The 16,037-nt window shown below is 40.5% G+C and overlaps 8 non-coding genes across 8 annotated transcripts; 4 read left to right on the forward strand and 4 right to left on the reverse strand.

The window, feature by feature from the left end:
- The first annotated feature begins 6,609 nt into the window (after window positions 1-6,609).
- Window positions 6,610-6,800, forward strand: LOC115058517 (U2 spliceosomal RNA). Its single transcript, XR_003842101.1, has one exon. It is a non-coding gene; the product is annotated as a U2 spliceosomal RNA (small nuclear RNA).
- Window positions 6,801-7,378: 578 nt separating this feature from the next.
- trnam-cau (transfer RNA methionine (anticodon CAU)) lies at window positions 7,379-7,451 on the reverse strand. The gene has a single exon. It is a non-coding gene; the product is annotated as a tRNA-Met (tRNA).
- A 2,541-nt stretch (window positions 7,452-9,992) lies between these two features.
- Window positions 9,993-10,074, forward strand: trnal-aag (transfer RNA leucine (anticodon AAG)). The gene has a single exon. It is a non-coding gene; the product is annotated as a tRNA-Leu (tRNA).
- Window positions 10,075-11,062: 988 nt separating this feature from the next.
- trnas-uga (transfer RNA serine (anticodon UGA)) lies at window positions 11,063-11,144 on the reverse strand. Its single transcript has one exon. It is a non-coding gene; the product is annotated as a tRNA-Ser (tRNA).
- Window positions 11,145-13,532: 2,388 nt separating this feature from the next.
- trnap-agg (transfer RNA proline (anticodon AGG)) lies at window positions 13,533-13,604 on the reverse strand. The gene has a single exon. It is a non-coding gene; the product is annotated as a tRNA-Pro (tRNA).
- A 263-nt stretch (window positions 13,605-13,867) lies between these two features.
- Window positions 13,868-13,941, forward strand: trnat-agu (transfer RNA threonine (anticodon AGU)). The gene has a single exon. It is a non-coding gene; the product is annotated as a tRNA-Thr (tRNA).
- A 1,127-nt stretch (window positions 13,942-15,068) lies between these two features.
- On the forward strand, window positions 15,069-15,141 carry trnam-cau (transfer RNA methionine (anticodon CAU)). Its single transcript has one exon. It is a non-coding gene; the product is annotated as a tRNA-Met (tRNA).
- Window positions 15,142-15,703: 562 nt separating this feature from the next.
- Window positions 15,704-15,894, reverse strand: LOC115058521 (U2 spliceosomal RNA). The gene has a single exon (XR_003842102.1). It is a non-coding gene; the product is annotated as a U2 spliceosomal RNA (small nuclear RNA).
- Window positions 15,895-16,037: the final 143 nt, after the last annotated feature.

Genomic DNA, 16,037 nt, shown 5'->3' on the forward strand with positions numbered 1-16,037 from the left:
AAAGTATTAACCAAATAAATGGGCAGAAAATTATCAGTTTAAAATAAATCAGCCAAGTCCAGCTTTCACAAAAGTGAAGTATTTTGCATTGAGTATTACTGACATGTGCAAGTCAAATAATAATAATAATAACAAAAATGATAATAAGAAGAAGACGACGAAGAAGAAGAAGAAGAAATATATCTCTACATGCAGGCAGCACAGCAGCATTATGGTTAGTGCTGTTACCTCACAACAGCCATGTCCGTATGTCTGAGTGTGAGTGTGGCAGATTGTTTGTCTCTGTCTGTATCTGTGTATTGGTCCTGTGATGGACTGGTGAATATAAATGAACAAATCTCCACATCCTGGTTGAGCTCCCAATAGAGACAAGGATAAAAAAACTGAAGCAGTAAAAAAATGTAAGTGACAGTGAGAGTGAATAATGATGGAGCAGTGATCTGAGTGCTGAGCTCTGACAGATGGACAGTTAGAGATCCTCATCTCACCTCTGAGCTTTGGTCTGACTCTCATGTTCCCCACACAGAGTGGTTTTAGAGGGAGGGGCTCCCTCCTCTCTGTCCTCACACTGATTCATAGCTGAGCCTCCACCTTCACACAAACACAACAAAAAGCTTCATTACAACAGGATTTACATCACAGGATACATAATCAGCATTACTGTCACTAATATGTCATTAACTTAAGACTTTTACTCCCAGACTCCCAGATTCTGTTATAAACAGAGAACATTCCTGATTCATGTTAATACCAATCTTCAATGTTATACATTGACATTAACACTAAATTTCAAACAAACTCAGATCACCATTTACTTTTAGCAGTGCAAGTTGAAGAGTTATTGAACCTTGACATAGTTGTGACCACCATAGGTTGGCACATTTGAATCTTCAGAATTTTAATGAAATACATTTTTGAGGGCCAAATGATTCCTTCCGAAGCCAAAAAAATAAAAAATAAAAACAAACAAACGTTACAACTAAACCAGTCTGTCCTGTCAGGAAACCCCAGATTAAGAGAGGTGGTTCTCTCATCTGATGAAAACGATAAACCTTAAACATTTGTTTCTTTTACACATTATTTAAATACTGTGCCTCCACAACGTCACATAGAAATCAGTCTGATCTGTCAGTAATCTGAAAGTTTCAGAGAAATGTATCTCAGGTCTGATGGTGCTTCTTCTCTCTGTCCACTAGATGTTGGTATCTGACTGTAGGATGGGTTGATGGAGCTGATTTAATTCATGTCACCTTATTGAGCAAATAACTTGTGACAATGTAAAGATTTACCTCAATTGATTCCCAACAATAAAAACAAACCCTCACTGCATTCACTGTATCTGGAAATGCTCAGACATTAACAGGAAGAGTTCAGTTTACTCATCCAAGTTCATCCAAAGTATCAGACCAGTTCTGACATGTTTGTTCTGTCATGGCTCAGCTAGGAAATCAAATTCAGCCGTATCAAGAAAGTTGATAAAAGTTTCTGCTTCACTTAAGATTAATTTGTGGTGACCACTTAAACACCTTTAAAAAAAAAAAATCTGTTTTAACTCTGGTGATTTAAAATCTTGAGTTTACTAAGTCTAAGAATCTTACTTTATATCAGAGCAAGAACAAAGTGAAGGAACTATTCACTGTTAATTCCAGATAAAATATTGATAGATTCAGTCTGTAAATAGGAAGAAAGGAAGGAAGGTAAATAAACAGCTCAGTGTGTTCACTGTGATCCTGTTCACACATTTACAGATTCTCACCTGCTGAACTCACTTCAGGGAGACTTTCTGACACTTTCCAGCTTCATGTGAAGAGAAGAAGCTGCTTGTTCTCCCTCATCAGTCCTGGTGTCTGTTTGAGCTGAGGAAAAGTCACATCCTCATAACTTCAGGGTTCAATTATTAAAAGCTTTAGTGAGGTGAAAACTGTTCACCAAACCAAATCAGTGCCAGAGGACTCTTTGGGATGGTGGTGTGATTCTGCAACAACACCTCTAAAGTCCTGACCCACTACTCAGCAGACGAAGATGTAAATGTGCTGCAACAATGTGAATTTCTAAGCATGGATAACATTTTTAAATATCAGTAAGCAGTTAAGAGTCTGCGTGGTTTCCTCAGGGTACTCTGTTTTCCTCCCATCATCCAAAGACATGCATGTACAGGTTAACTGGCGATGTTAAATTCACCGCAGGTGTGAGTGGTTGTTTGTCTCTGTTTGTCCTTATGTGTTGTCCCTGCAATGGACTGGTGACCTGTCCCCTTGCCCAATGTGAGCTGGGATTGGCTCCAGCAGTGCAGCAACCCGGATACGGATAAAAGCAGATGACGATGAATGAGAGTGAGTGAGAAAACAAATCATTCAGAGCCAACAACAACTATGTCATCCTGAGTTCAACCAACAGATGGAGCCATCAGAAATCTGAATTTCTTCATTACTTCAATCTCAATATTTGTATATATTTGTATATATAATTGTATATAATTGTCAAAGAGGACAATAACATGTAATGAAGAGGAAAATTATGTAAAAACAAGACAAAACATAAATGTCCAGGGGCAAGTGTTTCCTATTTTTTTGTATTTTGTTGTTTGCTTCAACTTTAAACCAACATCTCCTTTCATCATCACCTTCTTCTCTGCTGTCATCAGTTTAAAAAAACTCTTCACTTCCATGTCTTTTGGTTTTGTTATTAAAAAGCAACAGAGCTGAGACAATGCTTTCAGGAGACATAGACTTGAATATTACATGTTTTCAATCAGTGTTCTCATGGATTAAAGTGATAAACAATAAAAAATATCTTCCTAAGAAATTATTGTTGGCTCATCTTTGTTCTGGAACAATATGGAAAGATTTTACATCAGTGTTATTGAACCAGTTTTCTTCCTCATTACAGGAAACAAACATGATGTGATGAAGTTCTACTATCTGTCCACTAGATGGTGATAAACAATGTGGGAACATTTTACATTAAATCAGTCACAGTGTGGAGAAATCAAACTGTTTGTGCTGAACAAACTGGTCATATTAAAGTGCTGCCTTTGTTTCTTATTGTTTCTAAATGTATTGGAAGACAAATGAACCGAGGAAACTGAAGTCAAACTGAGTTCAGAGGCCTCTTAGCCAGCTGACCAGTTCTGAGGAACCTCCATCAATAAACTCCGATTATAATCAAACTGCTGCCAAAACTAACATAAACTCTAAATCAACAAGTACAATGTGATCACAGTGATCCTGCTGATCAGAAATATACAGATTCTCACCTGCTGAACTCACTTCAGGTTGATTTACACACATTCCAGCTTTGTGTGTTCAGAAAACATGTGGCTGCTCGTTCTTCACTTCATTACTCAACTTTTCTTCCGCCTTATAAAAAACAAACAGGACGTGATGAAGTTCTACTATCTGTCCACAACATGGTGATAACCACCACACATCAATTGACTGGTTTGCATTTAGTTTAGTATTTTTCTTTAGGAAAAATTTCATGATTGTATAAGTAAGCCAAAAAGTAAAAGCTCAATTTTACTGAAGAGGAAACAATGATTGATCAAACTGACAAAAGAAAACACACATTTTTTGAAAGCCCAAGTTCTGACCTAAATGAAACAAGGTGAATGGCAGAAATAAAACTTTAGAAGAGAACACTGTTAGTCCTAAGAGACAGATTGTCGGGGAAATAAAAAAGAAGCGCAGGTTTCTGTTTATTTCTATAATGATCCTTATCATCGTTATAATTATTCAAGTGTATAGTGACATTTACTCAGGATAGAATTATATTCATTCTTATTAGAAAAAAATCTTTTATCACTTTGTCTATCTTCCTGTCTTTTTGTCATGTTCTTCAACTCTTCAACAGCCCATCTCAGTTAGTAACTCTTCTTTATATATCTGAGAAGGTAGCTGGTTGAAAATGATCATCATGGTCTCAGATATGAGCATCAAACTGTCAGTTTTCAAATAAAATTTGTAAATATCAATTGCTAAAAAATAGGTTTTCAAAAGTTGTTGATCCAAACACAGTCTGAGCTCTCTGTGGAAAACTGAATATGACTTACAGTAAAATCTGATTCCAGAGCAGCTCTGAACTTTCTGTATCAGGTAGATCCTTCATCCTTTGATACTATCAGACATTACGGTCTGTTCTCAGCTCAGCTGGAGTTTTTCTCTGTTCGTCAAAGTAAACTCTGACCTCCATGTCTCAGTGTCACAGTGTTACAGAAGTCCACTGTGAGTCTTCGTCCCTCCACAGTCCACAGGGACAAACTGACAGTGAAATAATAATAATGTTAACACTCACCGGCCTCAGCCTTCAGTTTCCCTGCTTCTGCTCCGACAGCTTCAAAATGGAGGCTGAACTCTGAACACTTCTCCTTTTAGCTGCTGCGGTTACTGGAAGTCACACAACCCTGCATGGGAGTGCGTGTGTTTGTGTTTCCTCTGATATGGGTGTTACTGTGCCTCATATTTCCCTTCTTCACTGAGTCTCCATTTCAACTTGTGTCCAAAGTGAGGTCTTCAAACTATATACTGTTTTTAAACCTGACTGATAGGCCGAGTAATAAGCGATCTGCGTCACTCTTTATGCTCCTTCCTGTCCCGTTCAGTAAAAACAGGGAAGCGCTCACAAGCAGAAAGAAACATGGCGCCCCCTTTCCTATTGGTGGAAAAATGCACTACGCCAGCCAATCAAAAAATTATTAGGCAAGACGCAACAGTTGGTTGCTAAGGAGAGGAGAAAGATTTTTGGAGCGACAGCAGTAAAATAAAAGGATATCGACAGTGAGTTTTTAGATAAAAATAATAATTTGTGCAGCACCACATTGTGAAATCTGATTGGTTTGTAAATATTTGTAGATAGATGTTCAAAGACCGCCTGAGACATTGCCTGAAATTGAATATCAATGGTTGTAAATAACTGAAGTTTTCACAATTTATATTTACATTCTAAGTTATAAAAATGGTTTGTTAAACATGTCATGCGATAGCATGAGCATTAAGAAAGAAAAAGGAGAAATAATATAATATAAATAAAACATATGGTAGATAAGAATTATAATTTCAAAACAATTTTCAGAATCCATGATTTCATCCATTTTTATTTCTTATGGTGTTATTTATATGTTGCTAACGTTGATTTTAAAACTGTGAAGAATATACAGCCAGAGTAAATAATACGAATTGGTCATTTGTGTTTATGTCTAGGTTGATTGTGCATCGATTGTGCAGACGAGTGAAGGTGAGAGCTGTGTGTGTTTCTTCGTCCCTGACAACTCAATATTTTCCTGTTTAAGGGCACAACAGCAGCATCCAGCTTCTCTGTTGGAGAGCAGAGAAGTTCTGCAGATCCGTCCATTTCCTGAACTTTTAGAGGAGAAGATGCCAAACAGCAGAATTTTTAATAACGTCTTTCTGATTCTGATCATCTCCGTTAGAGCATCATTGTGTAAATCAGTGTGTGTGCAGTTTGGCACTTCATAAAACAGGGCAGAACCAGCAGATACATACATATACATATCACTGCAGTACAAGATTTATTGTTACTACAGTTATAAAATAAATCTGTCAGAACATGAACTCCACAGTCTGTAGAATCCCGAAGATTAATGACGTATTAAACTAATGAGCACTGTTGGGAATCAAACAGAAAAGGACAAAGGTATCATTTTCTCTTTTTCTATCCTATTCTTTTGTATTCCAAGATGTGAATCATATCGATCCTTCCTGCTGAAAGAGGTTCAAACACCAGAGCTCAGATTGTGCAATCTCTGTTTTCTCTACAGACCTTTTCTATATTTCATCCAGTGTCTCATTCAGAGCTAATGAAGACTATTAATAGCATGAAATCTTCCTCTTCTCCTTTAGATGATATACCCACAATACTTTCAAAATCTTTTCAATCTTCAGATATTTTTCCAGTCATTGATAAGACGTTTATAAATCTTCCGGGTTGTTCCTTCTGTCTTTACATCAGCAGTGATGCACCCATTACTGAAAATTACCAACCTTTACACTAATCCAGTGTGGTTTCCCTTTGCAGGTCTGTATTCTGCCAACTGTGTTTGGAAGTATTACTGCCATGTTTGAGTTGGAATAAATTCACTGACGCTTTAAAATGATCGCGGTACTGATGCTAATCCCGTTAGCCGGTCTATGGCGTTTTCCATTGTATGTTAGCATTAAACGGGCATAGCGGACTTTATGTTAAGATGAAATGATGGCAGTAATGCTGGTTAAAATGACTTTGAATGCTGTTTTAAATATGTGTGTGTTCAGTTGTGGTTTTATTCTGTGGATGACAAAGTATAATTTTATTATTCTCTCTTTCGGTCGAAAAAAGCGAGTCCAGTCGAGGAGAGCCGAATCTTCAGAGAATCCGACATTGACATAGATATGAAGTTTTACAGGTGACCAAGAAGAGACGTTTTCTTTGCTCTACAACGTAACTTTGTGAAAATAACATGTCTGTGGTTGTTTTCTGATCCCTCCTTCGTTTCTTCATGTCTTCTGTTTGTGTCTCTCTCTCGGAGTGATGTTGTTACTGAAGCCGACTCTGACCCCTCACTGAGCGGGTCGGTGCGGAGAAACACTCCGTTACCTCCGACAGCTGAGCGGTATCGCTTCTCGGCCTTTTGGCTAAGATCAAGTGTAGTATCTGTTCTTATCAGTTTAATATCTGATACGTCCCCTACCCGGGGACCATATATTAAATAGATTTTTGGAACAGGGAGATGGAATAGGGGCTTGCTCCGTCCACTCCACGCATCGACCTGGTATTGCAGTATCTCCAGGAACGGTGCACTCCCTCTGTGTGTTCAATACAAGTCCTGTTCAGCTCAACATCACCTTAAACACATGATGTTGTCTTCATGTGTGTAACGCTGAGTGTACAGAGTGTTCATGTTCAGTTTATGGTTTTAGAATCAGTGATGCATTCATGTAGAAACATCAGTTTAATGTTGCAGCTGATTTCATCAGGTTATACTCTGCTGACCAGACTGAATCAATAAAGTTTTGTTTCAACACGTCATCGTTTAAATGTTGGTTGTATTTTGCATTTGTCAGCTGAATCTACAGTCACTGGAATTATTTAATTAGTTAATTTACAGTTTAAAAAACAGTTTAATTTAATTAGTTTTGAACAAAGAGCTCCAGCAGATTGTTTGAGCTGAAGAAAACAATGCTGTCTGTTTCCAGATGATGAAGAACTCAGTTCTCAGTTGATGCTCAGTTATCTCCATCTAGTGGACAGATGGGAGAAGTTGATTCCTGAAAAGAGGAAGTTACTTTTCCTCAGATCAAACTTCTCTTCTTCTCTCTCTTCTCTTCACTTGTTTCCGCATTTGAGGTTTAAACCACTAACTCCTCATTATTAACTAAAACTGTGCCCCGTGTGAGGCTCGAACTCACGACCTTCAGATTATGAGACTGACGCGCTGCCTACTGTGCCAACGAGGCCTGCAACAAACAGAGCACCCAAAGGACCCCGGGCACGTCGGGGGCACCCAGCACAGCACAGACTAACCTCAGGGGAACAGACCGTTGCCAAAAGGAACATCATCAAAATCAAAAACGTGGCAATTTTCATAAATCTAACCTGCAGGGACAACCAACAACCCAAATCAAATGTTTTTCTTATGTTTGTTTTTATATATTTTATTGTATTTTACGTTGCATATGTTTACTTGTTGGTCTGTAGCAGCAGGGTGGGAGTGGGGGGTTAGAAATTACAGGGGAAAAGAAAAGACAGAGGGACGCTTGTTACTGTAAATGACTGTGATTAGTGCTGATTTGAGTTGAATGAGTGCAAATTCTGTCTGATTTTAACACACGTTCACACATCCACCTCTATTCAGACATGGAGTTTACATATTGTTTGGAATTGGTTTGTAATGAAGATGATCAGTGTTTATAGCTCATAACCTAATCACAGATCAATAATCAGCCATTGGAAGACGCTCTGAAACTTTCTTCTGCAGTCAGAACTCATCCACCTTCAGACTGGACATCTTCTGACTGTAGAACTGGAGCTTTTTATACATCTCACTGCAGCACAATGAAGTCCTCTGTGAGTATTGTGTGTCCAACAGTGTACATGACATCTGAGCAGCAATACTTCCACCTGCTGGAGATTTATTGTTACTACAGCTGTAAAATAAATCTATCAGAACATGAACTCAGTCTGTAGAATCCAGAAGATTAATGACACACTTTGTCCTGCTGTTATGGAATCAAATCCTGTTTTAGGTTTTCTATATTTTAAACTAATGGGAATTGTTGGGGATCAAACAGAAAAGGACAGAGGTATGAAAGATTTTTTTTTCTTTTAATTAAAAGAAGCAATGTCACAACAAAGAACAATTTACACCATTATGAAATATAACTCCAAAAAACTGACAAATATAGGCCCTATTTAAGAAAGGTCAACTAAGCATAAAGAGACTGAAGCTTAAACAAAAATGAACAGAACATACCTCACTCAAAAACGGCACACTGGGGTTTTTAACCAATGAACTAATACTTCTTTAAACTCTAGGGACAAGAGTGTTTCATTTAACTTGACATAAGTCAGTGAAAAAAACTATCAATCAAACTAAACAGAAGCTGAAAACCTGCTCCCTGCTCCTCCTCCACCAATGCTCTGCTCCACTTCTTGTGGGCCTTCCTCTCCATATTTAGCTTCCTGCCAGGAACTCAGAACTGAAGGAAATATTTTAGACATCAAATGAAAAATAACATGAAACCAAGTTTCCCGGTTGGGGAGCTACAGAGGATGTTGGAGAGTCTCTGTAATCTGCACAACATTAAAATATGACAGTGTTACAGTTGGCTTTGTTTAAAGACAGCATGTATCCTTACTCTGTACTTTTCCACTGAACCTAAGTTTCTGTTTTTCACCTGTCCACTGAGCTCCTGTTACACAGTGTGTGTCCTTGAAGGTCCAAAATTATGAGATAACATTTATAGAACTGGTCTACAGACCAGGAGGAGGAGGAAACCGTTCTATCTATTCAGCTACAGTCGGTCTGTTACAGTAGATACACACCCACAACAACACTCACACACATTGTTTAACACATTCTTAGAACAAGTCATGGACAGAGGACACTGCAAACTGAACGTTTGCATGTCAACCTGAACATAACGAGCAGAGTGGTGCAGTGGAAGCGTGATGGGCCCATAACCCAGAGGTCGATGGATCAAAACCATCCTCTGCTGTTTATACACACTACATGAGATTTTCAGCAGCACTGATTAACAGGAAAACATCAAGAACTCTGTCTGTCATATCTATAATGTTCATCGTTGTAACCTACAGCTGATGAAAACCCAGAAGTACTTTTTTTCTACAACATCTGACTTTAGCAACAAGGAGCTGCTGGGAGACATGAAGACTGTGCAGTTAAGTGACTGGTCAGAGAGAGTGCTGTGTCCTTTTAATGAAACGTATATGAATTTAACTCAACAACCTTAAACTTTATCAATGAGACACTGAACCCAGGATCTCCTGTTTACTAGACTGGGGCTTTGACCAACTAAGCCACAGCACCACTCTGATGTACAGGGATGTATTTTGGATCTGAAAATACCCCCAACATACGTGGCTGACCATCATGACTCTTACCAAAGTTTCTTTAGCATATAATAAACTGTCACATTAATGTCCTGAATGTGCTGTGTGTAAATAATGAGGTTCATCAAAACAAAGTCAGAACCAGAGCTCAGGCTGTTGGTACACAAACAAAGAAAGGCATACTTGTGGATTCACAAGATTATATCAGGATCTGACCTTTTCCTGTTCCATCAGTAACCATCAAAGGAGATGCTGATTCTGTGATGTCACAAAGGTTCTAATGACATCACAGAGATCAAAGACTCCTCCCACTTTTTCTCATGACCTCCACCATAGAGTGCGCTCTGTTAATGAAGCTCAAAAGACAAACATGGTACCTTTGAGTTCTGCCCGACAGAAGCAACAACAGAACTGGAACCGTTTGTGGTAGTGTGGCCGAGCGGTCCAAGGCGCTGGATTAAGGCTCCAGTCTCTTCGGAGGCGTGGGTTCGAATCCCACCACTGCCAGTTTGTTTCTTGTCAATGAAAACTAATCCACTAAGTCAGGCACTTTTCATCTCCCTGTGAACAAAAGTTACAGTGACAGACGATATCAACACCGGCTGGGCTGAAATGAGAAACATCACAGTCAGCCTTTTCAGACCCAGGTAGGTTTGGAGGTCTACCAGGTCCAATTCTCTCCAGATGTCCCCAAACACACACTTCCCCTCCAGGTTTGTCATCTCCAGCATAATTCCCTCAAGGAAAAAGAGTTGGAAGCTGTGCTGGGAGCTTTGCTGTGTGTGGTTGTTGTGGCCGAGTGGTTAAGGCGATGGACTAGAAATCCATTGGGGTTTCCCCGCGCAACCAACCGTTGCCAACAACGTTGGTTTGGGAAGCCTTTCAATGTCGCTCCAGTTGTGCTTCTGAGCAAGCTATTAGCTTTTAAAACAAAATTTATTTTAAAGTCACAAGAGCATCTGAATCTCCAAAGAAATAAGGTTCCAAAATAACTATACTAAATAAATAAGACAAAATAAATTAATTGACCATTAACTGTTATTTTTATTTTTTTCCAAAATAAGCTTTTCCTCTGGAGCCACAGGTTGCCGACCCCGGCCCTAATCTAAGTGATTTCCATGTATTCTTCATTGTGAGACAATGTTAAGGAAGGAATTAAAGTTATGTAAATATAATGATACATTATATCATCTATATTAATTTACATTATCTGAAATTTTTTGTCAGGCTTCCTCTCTTGCCTTGTTTGCAGAAACACTGTTGCAGTGTTGCTATTCTCGTTCTTGCGTCCATGGCCTGGAAGTGGAACTAAAGGTGTGTCCCTATCACCGACCTTGATAATGAAAACTGAGCACCAGTCAGTGCTCTGATCCTCTAAGATGAGTCCGAACAACATGAATCAGCTGTCCCATATTTTAATGCCGTGCATATTACAGATATTCTCTAACCTGCTCTGGAGCTCTCTCACTGGGAAACTTGGTCAAAAGTGACTAGCCGTTGTTGGCAGGATTCGAACCTACGCAGGGAAACCCCAATGGATTTCAAGTCCATCGCCTTAACCACTCGGCCACAACAACCATTAGCTGCATAGATTTCTTAAATAAATAAAGTAACAAAAGTAATCATTAACAGCCCTTCAAGAAGGGGGACCAGAGGGTGTGTGCTAACGACAGGCTCATCACACACCGGCATGAAGCTGGCCCCCCAACCCCCCAAAAAATTCAGAGAAATAGTCTGAGGAGGGGTTCCAGGTCAGTATCTGGAGGATTTTGCAGATGATGTGCTCCTTTCGGCCCCATCAGCCTGAGAACGACAGCACTCTTTGGATCGGTTCACAGCTGAGTGTGAAGCAGCAGTGGAGCAGTGGAAGAGTGCTGGGCCCAAAACCCACCTCTGCTGAGGCACTGATGCAAATAACAAACTACATTGAGCAATGTTTACTGCCTTTACTGCCACTACATGTTGATGTTACCACAGCTGTGCTGTCCCTTTCCTCTACACCTCCACTGATGTGATTAAATTTTCCATTAACTGTTGGTCGAAATTTACTACATAGCTTTTCATCTCTCATTTCAGCATTGAACCCGGGGCCTCATACATGCAAAGCATGCACTCTACCGCTCAGCTACATCCCCTGCTTGATGGGCAGCTTTAGCTAACCAGATGGCTGCTGAGCTCCTGTGACAGCATCTGTCTGATGAAACCTTTTGGATGAGATGAGGCCGTTGATAATGCTGCCTGTCCTGCTGAATTTAGGTCACCTGCACTTTTGGAAACAGTCAGAGCTCCAGACACAATAACTGATTGTAAAACTAAAGAAAAATACTTTAAACATGAGCTCTGTGTCACATTCATGCAGCTTGTGTACAAACAGACACCTGAAACACCTCCTGTGTGGAGAGTGGAGTGTGTCTTTGGATGAAAGATACACTGTTTGGTTCTGAGCTGATCATTTATAATCAATCAATGAATGTCATGCCATGTTGCAATTATAAATGCCTTAATTCTTGTCTCCTGTGAAAAGTGGTCAATCACCAAATTTCCTTCTGCTAAACACAAAATTACAGTTTCTCTTGTTCACAGACTGCAGGTAAAAGCTGTAGTACAGGAAGTGTCCTGGGTTGAAATCCCAGTCGAGCCCATAATGTCTTGTAGCCAACAGGAGTGCCTCACTCTCATGACTCTTACCAAAGTTTGTCTCCTATGAAAAGGCACTCACCAATTTCCTTCTGCTAAACACAGGACCGTGCAACAACATTAACAGGTTCTCTTGTCTACTGCAGCCAGGGCCTCAAACCCTCGGTCTTCTGATCCAAAGTCAAACACCTTGTCCTTTGGGCCATGTGGGGTCTGAGTGTGGCCCATTTTAATGCCCTGTTGTCAGTTTATTGTCTGTTCTTGTCATATTTAATTTCTTGAAAACCCAGAGGTGGATGATGGAAACCATCCTTTGCTAAGGCAGTGATGCAAATAACAAACAATGTGCTACATTGTACCTTTTCACAAAGCATAGCTTGCAGTTGCAGTAAAGTTGGTGATAATCCATGCTAATCCATTGTGCTCTGCACGTGTGGGTTCGAATCCCATCCTCGTCAGTGTTCATCGTTCCTCGTTGGAAAAAAATGAAAGATCTGACAACAGTTTTGAAAGCAGACGCAGTCCATCTATATTTAGAGAATGTTCAAGAAGGACCAACATGGACAGGCAGGATTCAAACCCACTACACACTGAATGGTCTGCAGCTCAGCTGCCTCATACACAGCTAACTGCAATGGTGAGAGTGTGGTGCTGGTAACACCAAGGTCATGGGCTCAATCCCAATACTGACCACATGCAGCATCTCAGAACATGATACCTTTCACTCTGTCTGTATGAAACCCCATAGACTTCAACACACTTTGACTTGACTTTCCAACCAGTGAAGCCGGTAGACTGCAGGTGGAAGTCTCAGTACTTTTTAAAACATGCACAATAAAAATAAAACAAAATAATTAAAAGCAATTTAAAGAAAAGTCAGTCTGAACCTGAACGCTCCATCTGGACTCAGGTTCTGATTGGACCTCAGCTGATGTTAATCAGTGTAATCAGAGCAGAGAGCAGCTCCGGTATGAAACCAGAATCATTGATCCCCCACGCAACACAGATGCATACGTCACACTCTCTCATGTTTGCTTCAAATGGTGAGCTCAGCACCACAAAAGTAGTACAAAAAAGTACCAAGATGTACAGAGGATCTGAAAATATTGCAAAGTAAGTGGCTGACCATCATGACTCCTACCAAAGTTTGTCTCCTGTGAAAAGCAGTCAATCACCAATATCCCTTCTCCTCAGCACAGCATGAGCCACAAAACTACCATTGCTCTTGCTTCAGTTGCCAAGATACTGCAACTAACAACCAGACAGCAAACCTCACACAGCTCCATAGTGTAACAGTTAGCACCCTTATTGATTGAAAGGCAACAGATGGGCTCGTCCGGGATTTGAACCCGGGACCTCTCGCACCCTAAGCAAGAATCATACCCCTAGACCAACGAGCCATGTGGGCTGGGGAGGTCATGACAAAAAAGTGGGAGGAGTCTTTGATCCCTTTGATGTCATTCGAACCTTTGTGACATCACAGAATCAGCATCTCCTTTTGAACGTTTGTGGGTTGTTTTTTTTTTTTTGATTAACCTCATTATTTACACACAGCACATTCAGGACATTAATGTGACAGTTTATTATATGCTAAAGAAACGATGGTCAGCCACGTATGTTGGGGGTATTTTCAGATCCAAAATACATCCCTGTACATCGGAGTGGTGCTGTGGCTTAGTTGGTCAAAGCGCCTGTCTAGTAAACAGGAGATCCTGGGTTCCAATCCCAGCAGTGCCTCATTGATAAAATTTAAGGCTGTTGAACTCATGTAAGTTCTGTTAAAAAGACACAGCACTCTCTCTGACCAGTCAGTTAACTGTCACAGTCTCTTTGGAGCAGCCTGAAGTTTTGTGGAAGAGGTGAAACCAAACCAGATACTATCCAGCAAAAACAGCTGAGCAGAGTGCTGTGGATTTGAGCCGGTTGAACAGGCTTTGATGTCATTAGAACATTTGTGACATCACAGAATCAGTATTCAGGGGTGCTGATTTATATTGGTGGGAGCGTTGATAGATTGTTGGAGCTGCTTTGAAGAATTTCCAGGATGGCCGAGCGGTCTAAGGTCGCAGTCTCTCCTGGAGGTGTGAATTCAAAGCCCACTTCTGACAGAAACTGCTTTTCTTTTCTCGACTGCTGTAAGATGTGTTTGGGGACAAAGTTTTGACCACCCACACTTCAGGCAGGCCATCAGGCAGTCTTTACTGTAAGGCCACTTTCAGACTGCTCAAATGGTAGAGCGCTCGCTTAGCATGTAGAATGTAGCATGTAGAATTAGAATTATCCTCAACATCTCAAAAGTTAGGTTCGCTCAGCTGGTTAGAGCGTGGTGCTAATAACACCACAGTCATGGATTTGATCCCCATTCTGAGATAAATGACGTTTTCCTGTAAATCAGTGCTTCAGAAATGTTGAAATGGAAACATAAATGTTACTGAGTGTTATTTTCCCGTTTGTTTTTACTTTTTCTATGATACAGACACAGACGGTTTCAGAGAACAACTGCAGAGAAACTGGCAGCACTGATGCTAAGCTGATTAAAGTGTCTGTCTTGTAAACAGGACATCCTGCGTTCAAACCCCAGCAGAGCTTTGCTCTCAGTGGAGTTCCTGCTCATCACTGAAACAAACTGATGAAAACCATCACTTCCTGTATTACAGCTTTTACCTGCAATATCTGGACAAGAGTGGTTGTTGTTGGTTCTGATGAACGTTGTGATAATCCCTGCAGGTCAGATTTATGAAAGTTGTCCCGTTTTTGATTTTGATGATGTTCCTTTCCTTTTGGCAACGGTCTGTTCCCCTGAGGTTAGTCTGTGCTGTGCTGGGTGCCCCCGACGTGTCCTTTGGGTGCTCCGCCTGTTCCAGGCCTCGTTGGCGCAGTAGGCAGCGCGTCAGTCTCATAATCTGAAGGTCGTGAGTTCGAGCCTCACACGGGGCACAGTTTTAGTTAATAATGAGGAGTTAGTGGTTGTATTTAAACCTCAAATGCGGAAACAAGTGAAGAGAAGAAATTTGATCTGAGGAAAAGTCACTTGCTCTTTTCAGGAGTCAACTTCTACCATCTGTCCACTAGATGGAGATAACTGAGCATCAACTGAGAACTGAGTTCTTCATCATCTGGAAACAGACAGCATTGTTTTCTTCAGCTGGAGCTCTTTGTTCAAATCTACATTGAGATTCAGAGCCAAATGTTTTTCCTTTCCTGGATTTACTTCATCATTTCAGTCACTCTGTGGATTCAGCTGACAAATGCAAAACACAACCAACATTTAAACGATGACGTGTTGAAACAAAACTTTATTGATTCAGTCTGATCAGCAGAATATAACCTGATGAAATCAGCTGCAACATTAAACTGATGATTCTACATGAATGCATGACTGATTGTAAAACCATAAACTGAACATGAACACTCTGTACACTCAGCGTTACACACATGAAGACACCATCATGTGTTTAAGGTGATGTTGAGCTGAACAGGACTTGTATTGAACACACAGAGGGAGTGCACCGTTCCTGGAGATACTGCAATACCAGGTCGATGCGTGGAGTGGACGGAGCAAGCCCCTATTCCATCTCCCTGTTCCAAAAATCTATTTAATATATGGTCCCCGGGTAGGGGACGTATCAGATATTAAACTGATAAGAACAGATACTACACTTGATCTTAGCCAAAAGGCCGAGAAGCGATACCGCTCAGCTGTCGGAGGTAACGGAGTGTTTCTCCGCACCGACCCGCTCAGTGAGGGGTCAGAGTCGGCTTCAGTAACAACATCACTCCGAGAGAGAGACACAAACAGAAGACATGAAGAAACGAAGGAGGGATCAGAAAAC

This window comes from Echeneis naucrates, chromosome 2 (genome assembly GCF_900963305.1).
Source record: "Echeneis naucrates chromosome 2, fEcheNa1.1, whole genome shotgun sequence".
Taxonomy (NCBI): Eukaryota; Metazoa; Chordata; class Actinopteri; order Carangiformes; family Echeneidae; genus Echeneis; species Echeneis naucrates.